Raw genomic sequence first — 6,000 nt, 5'->3', positions numbered from 1 at the left:
CATTTTCAAAGATTAGGAATGTTGAAGGATCTTACAACAAAAAGCAGATTTAGATGTTGAGGCAGGATGCACTAAGCAGCTTATGTCGCACACAGAGGTCAGTGTTCGCAAGCTAAGTGAAACTGTTAAATGAAGAGATTCGAGGTTACTTAATTTATTCAGCATATGATTCAAAAGTGCAAAACCCGTTGATGAAAAGCCAAAAGTAGGGTGAGTAGATATAAAAATAGACAAATTTAGCAGAAAGATGCAGCCTGTGGAGCAAAGGGCTGCAGAGGAGCTAATGTATGCAGAAAAACATCGGCGCATCACCAACATGACGTCACCGCATCTGCAAACGCAGCTGAAGCAGAGATGAGTGACGAAGTGGAGACAGGATGCGGAAAGAAGAGCTTCATTAAGCTGAACACGGTTATTGAAGCTTGCAATGCCTTCATGTCAATTTATTATTTTTATTTTACGTCTTTTCAAATATTTTTTTCTGCTTAGTAACAGTATTTCTCAGTTTAAGAAGCAACCGCTCTCCACAAACACTTATTCATGAGGATTCGTTTCATTTGCAGAGTGATGAAAGAGCTTCACCTTATTATGTTACAAGAGGTTTCAAAATTATTCATGGCTAATTAATTAATTTAAAAAAATCACATTGCAAAAATCCATTTAATTTCCTGAGTCATATAAGAACTAACTACAGCTGCACGAACTTGTTTTACATCTCTAATAATATCTTTACACAACCAGAGATCAATGTTTTTACCCATGTCTCTTTGCAATATGGGTTGTGTCTGCGAACCTTTCTTTTTCTTTCAGCATGATGCTACCACCACCATGTTTCACTGAACAGAGGGAAATTTTCAGAGTGATTAATTTTTTGGTTTTTTTTTCCCACACATTGCATTTTTGCATGTAGTCAAAAAGTTCAGTTTACCTCTCACCTAACAAAAAAGCCTTCTCCCACATCTTTGCTATGCTATTCTTGAGAAAAACTATTAACAGGACTTCTGGGCTTGCATTCAGTGATGCCTTTCTTCTCCTAAAAGTCCTCTTCTAAAAAGACCAGACTTATGGAGTGAACAATAAACAAGAAGTGCATAAAGGCTGGAAATAGAGGGGAGCAGATTGTTCTTGGTTAACTGCAAATGGGTTCATGGGCAGAAAAAAATGACTTTCAGCAGATTTATGTCTTTTGTAACATATAAACTCATTTTCCACATTGGAAAATGTTTAACGGTACCGTACTGGGAATTGTGTAAAAGTGGAAATGTGTTCCCTAAAAAGCAGATGACTAATTTGACCCTGATAATGCCAAACTTTCACACATCTCCTGGTAAGAATGCTTATAAATATTTGCTTAAAATGCCTGTTTCCTTTAAATTGGTCTCGTTTCGCTTGTTTCTGCCTCCTGACGACATCAGGTTGTGCCTTCTGTCTACATTACTGGTGCTACAAACACATCAGATGTGGTGTGCTGCTAAATGCTTGGACGACCTTTCATCACTGCTTGATGAAGGTGGGTGAAGCGGGGTGGGGAGTGAAGGACGCTGGAGCTCCTGGCACATCACCTATATATGCTAGTTGCATCTGTTCATCCCAATAAACGATGTCATCTTCAGTCAGCCAATCCCTTCCCCTGATGTACTTCCCACACCAGCTTGATGTCTTTCTGCGTCTTTTCTGCCTCAAATCACACGGCCGCTTGCTGCATCCACACTCCTCCGATCCCCTGGAGGGCCTAACCTGTCGCTTAAAGGTTTCTGACAGAGACAACCCGATGATTGATTCATTACATTAGTTTTTTTCAGCTGGTTCAGTAGATTGACGCAGAGCCCTCGAAGCTTTTAAATTACAGCCACTCAATTGAATTAATCGCAAAGAACAAGGTGCGCTCCGACGCAGTTAATGCTCTCAGCACCTGAGTACGTTGATAAAGAAAATAAAAACAGATTTTTTTGCACAAGATTACTTCAAGCACATTTTGCCTTCACTGTAAATCATGTTTCCTGGCAATAATTCCTTTAGAGAGTTTTGATGGTGCTTTGCTTGGTTTCTGCAAAAGAACGGGAAGATCCGCCTCAGACTGCTGCTTGTCAAGTGCAATCTTCTCATCTTTGATTTTGGCCCACTGCTGTTGTGCGATCAGTGCCTGCTAGCACCTTATGTAGGATCAGAGACAAAACAAAGCGGGGAAGAATGACACCTACACAAGCAATTATAGAAGAGAAATATACTTCTCAGCTTACAGTGGAAGACTCTCACCCATCATCTGATCTCAACCAGATAAACAGACCCAAAAAAGCTGGCAAAGTGTGAGTCATTCGCTTTACTCATGATTGAAACATGCACAGATGAGGACGTTAGTTATGTACAGTGTCTCTTCACTGGACAGGCGCCATCCCAATTACCCTCTAATGTCATAAACGGCAAAATAAAGAGTGTATTATCTGCACTTCAGCTCTCAAAAAATGACTTTCAACCTACTCCACCGCTCCGTGGTTTCATCCTCATTATGCTATTGTAAAAATACAATAACCAGAGTGCATCTAATTCATCACAGTCATTGCAGAGGCCACTGCATCTTCACTGGGCTGCATCCTGTGTTACACTGCGATGGACATGCATTAATTTAAAAGGCAATGAGGCAAATGCTCACCGAGATCGTCTTAGAAGTCTTAATGTTTTGGTGCACGACATAAAAACGAGGAAGCGAACCCTTCTGCTCATGCACACACATTGAATGAGAACCCTGTAAACTTTCAGTCAATTCATAAGGTTATAAAGATTGCTTTGATTTTTTTTGTCATTGAAAGCTGAGGCGGTTCTCGTTTTTTAATGTTTTGACCAAACTAGTCAATGGTTTGTGAGATATTTTAGCTTTCTAAACCAGAAAGCTAACTGCGAAAAAATCAAAAAGAATATTTGGTTTAATAAAAGGTAAATTAATCCACACTGGCAGGAAAAAGAACATTTTTCTCAGATTTCTTGGTGCTTAGCTTCCTCTTTAAACAGAAAATAATACTTCTATAAAAAATATTTAGAATGGCAGATAATGATTAATATCAAAGCCACGTCAGTGTGAAAGACTATGAACACAATGACTATAATAATTATTTGCCATGTGCATGCGGCTAGAACCAGTCACAAGTCATTAACAATTAATAAATTAATCTCGTGGTGGTAATAATTTGTGACTTTTCTAGCTTCCTCCATAAGCTATCTGTGCTGTAGCGCTAACACACTTTAATATAAAACAAAACAGAGAGTCTATTATTTTTATTTAAAACAATGCTACACAATAATGGATGCTGGTCTTTGAAGATGACCAGCATTCATTATAATCACACAATACAAACTTACACTGAGACACGAGCTGAGATGTGGTGCTAATGCTAGCATGAACAGAAACAATTGAGAAAATTAAGTTTTATGTTTAGTGTTTCTATTTACTGCCTGCTCTGTAACGCTGCCAGGGCGACCTATGACAGTCTTATGACCATCTCGGCTTAAGTGAGGAAAGCTCGTCCAGGTTTTGGGCTAAAGCTTATAACTTTAGGTACATCCTCATCTTTGAGCAATGCAACTTAAAAATGTTAAATCCCTACTGTAACTTTATGTTAGGATTTCCCTTGACATAAGGGAAATCTTATGAATTACACTTGGTAGAATTACATATATCCTCTATTTCCCAAGAATAAATGAATCTTAAAAGTGCCAACATTGGCGTCGAAACTTGAATTTCACTGAAGAAAAGTACTAGTTGCAGACACAGCCGTATGTTGTCTGCTGATCTTGTTTGCCCTTACATAACTTCTCCTACGGAGCGGGCCGTAGATTGCTGTAAGACAGATCAGTGTGACAAACATTCACAAAGACAGGAGAAAACCCACTCAGTCATTTCAGCCTTCACACGTCTGTTACGTGAACGATGATCGGCGTGTTGAAGGGAAGCCAGCGTCTTTAAGGTCACCGATGCTCGGAGAAAGCTAAGTTTAGAATAAAGTTGTTTGAAAAGATTTCTTGTTCTCTGGCAATTTTCTGTCATTTTGAACCACATGGTTGTCCCTGTCGATAAATATATTTTTATTTAATTTTGAAAGGAGTACAAAAGTTTTTCCTTTTTTCCTTCCTCTTTTTCTCTATGTAGGGCTGGATACATTTGACTGAATTATTCACTATGAATAAGGATAATGATATGAAGATGGGGAACCAAGAAGGCTATTTAGGCATCCACAATTACACAGTTATGGTTTTTATGAAGAAGAAAACTAGGTTTCAATCTTGGTAGAATGGCTTTGACCTAGATTTTTATGTAGACTGAATTTCCCCCCCCACAATAGACCAGTTTAAAAACAACCCAAAAAAAAGAGACATCTCACTGACGGGCTTTGTTTATATTTCCTAGAAGTTATGATATATTTCTAATGAAATCATGCATGGATCATATGGGAATGTTTGATTCATAAGAATCCTGTTTTAAAGGATCTTAAGCAAGGAAAATATAGCAGAGGAAAAGGACTTTTGCACACGGTGAGCAAAATTTTCACATTCTATCCCTTTATTAGAGCAAAATGGAGTTCATTAAAGAGCCAGCACACAAAACTGTGATCATGCAAATCTGATTTGACATTGTTAGGCTGCATTACAGCAGTACAGAGCAAGAAAAAATGCCTCTAATTTAAAACTTGACCCATGTTTGAGCGATGCAATTATTATTGGATAAAAATAACCGGTTTTTAATGATCAGGTTGAAATATATTCTGCATTTTCAATTTTTCTTAACAATAAAAAAATCATTATAGATATAATTTATGAATCAAAAGTGCAATGTGCAATAAATTAGAATATTGATATCTATGAGTGTTTAAGCAGGTATTAAAAGGTAAAAATGCTTATTTTATTGGTTGTAATAATCTTAAATGTTGTGTTTTCATTAGCTGTAATCTGAAGATCATCATGAGTTACATTAATAAACGCTTGGAAACATCCTTCTGTGTGTCATTAATCTGTATTTCACCGAGGGACTTGAGTTGCAAACGTAAACAAAGTTTCCAATGTTTTTCCAAGGTGCTGAATATGACCACAATACAATTGAACTTCATCAACAATTTATTCAATAATTTCATTTCCAAAGCTAAACCTGTAAAATAAATTGATAAAATGTGCAGGAGGCGATGCCTTGCTTGTTTCGGGCTGCTGAGGTGTTCAGGACGTCCAGCCTTCAGCTCGTGTGCGTCATTGGGTCCGATGTTTCTCATTGTCCTTTTGATGATGCTGGGTAACAAACTGGGTGTTGATGGAAATTAAAATCAGGTCTTCAGGTTGTCATTAAAGTGGTTAACAGAGGAAAGCATGAAGCACTCTAACCTTTGGCTGTGCTGATAACTCAGTGCTCCATTAACTGTGGAAATAGCACTTTTTACCTACAAGGATTCTGTGTCTCTCCATGCTTCTTGCAGACGCGGAGATCTTGATTTAAAACTGAAATGCTAAATTCATATTCATCTAAAAAGAGAATTTTGGACCACTGACAAACAGTCCTATTTGTTCACTCCTCAGATGTTTCAGAAGTGGTTTAATACATGGAATTTCTAAATGGGCTTTGCTGAGAAATTCTCTTAAAGCTGTAAATTTGTTACCTCTTTCAGACAGTTTTTCCATCCACTCAACATTCCTTTAACATAGACAGCTCTCATAACAGCCAGTTTGCTTAGCAACAATTTTTTTCGTCTGTCTTAAGTCTTTCCCGTGACCTTATAGACGTTACCAGCACATTTCCATGTAAAGAATCTATAATTCATCTTGCATATTGTTCTTAAAGACTGAATTAGGGGTTTTCATCGGTTTCCAGGCAAAATGATTGTAGCAGAACACTTGTAATCTATTTCTTTAACTCTGAAGTAAATTTTTTAGATGTACCTGTATCCAATACCTGCATAGCTCTTGTTGAGGAAATTACCTGGAACATGACGAGGATACACTGTTTCCCTGTGCAGCATGTTCCCT

The sequence above is a fragment of the Poeciliopsis prolifica genome, unplaced genomic scaffold, assembly GCF_027474105.1.
Source record: "Poeciliopsis prolifica strain line A6 unplaced genomic scaffold, Auburn_PproV2 SCAFFOLD012, whole genome shotgun sequence".
Lineage (NCBI taxonomy): Eukaryota > Metazoa > Chordata > Actinopteri > Cyprinodontiformes > Poeciliidae > Poeciliopsis > Poeciliopsis prolifica.
The sequence above is the reverse complement of the archived record's forward strand: the minus strand, read 5'-3'. Positions refer to the sequence as shown.